Raw genomic sequence first — 703 nt, 5'->3', positions numbered from 1 at the left:
AATATGACTCCCTGTGTGGCAAGTGGAGGTTGGGGAGGAGTGTGTTGCCGAACAATGCCACCTGGGGAATTTCGCCCCAAGAAGTAGTTATTATTTTTAGGGAGGCTAAAGGTCACACAGGTTCAGATCATCACTGGGCAGGAGACGGTGTTCAAGGTATAAAAATATCCTTTATTACACAGATTATTATTAAAACGTCTCAGAATTACCTGAGGAGAAGTGAAGAACCCGCCACCAGGAATTGGGGCACTGCTCTGGGCCCACAGCACCTGTCCACAGGGATAGAGGGAAAATTAAAATGGCCTCACAGTATGACTGGTCTTACCACACACACACACACACACACACACACACACAAACAATAAATAATATGGAAAATAACAAAAACAAATAAGGAATTAAATCTTCAAATAACAAAAACGAGAAATACAAAAGAAATCTGACTGAAATTAATCAATGTTCCAAATTAATTAATCAAACATATTAATCATGAAACAAAATCAACAGCAGGATCCCAGAAACCCAGGAGACCGGTTAGGCCTCTGCCAACCCGTCTCCTATCGTCCTAAATTTGTTTCAAGTGACTAGTGACATAGAAATAATAGTTAGCATGTTAGCCGTTAGCCTAGATACAGCTGTAGCGTCAGACCTGTTAAAACGTAAGTGAACGGGCATACCTTCAAGTGCAAAGTTAGTCCACTGA

This window comes from Epinephelus lanceolatus, chromosome 18 (assembly GCF_041903045.1).
Source record: "Epinephelus lanceolatus isolate andai-2023 chromosome 18, ASM4190304v1, whole genome shotgun sequence".
NCBI classification, from domain to species: domain Eukaryota; kingdom Metazoa; phylum Chordata; class Actinopteri; order Perciformes; family Serranidae; genus Epinephelus; species Epinephelus lanceolatus.
This window is presented reverse-complemented; position numbering follows the sequence as displayed.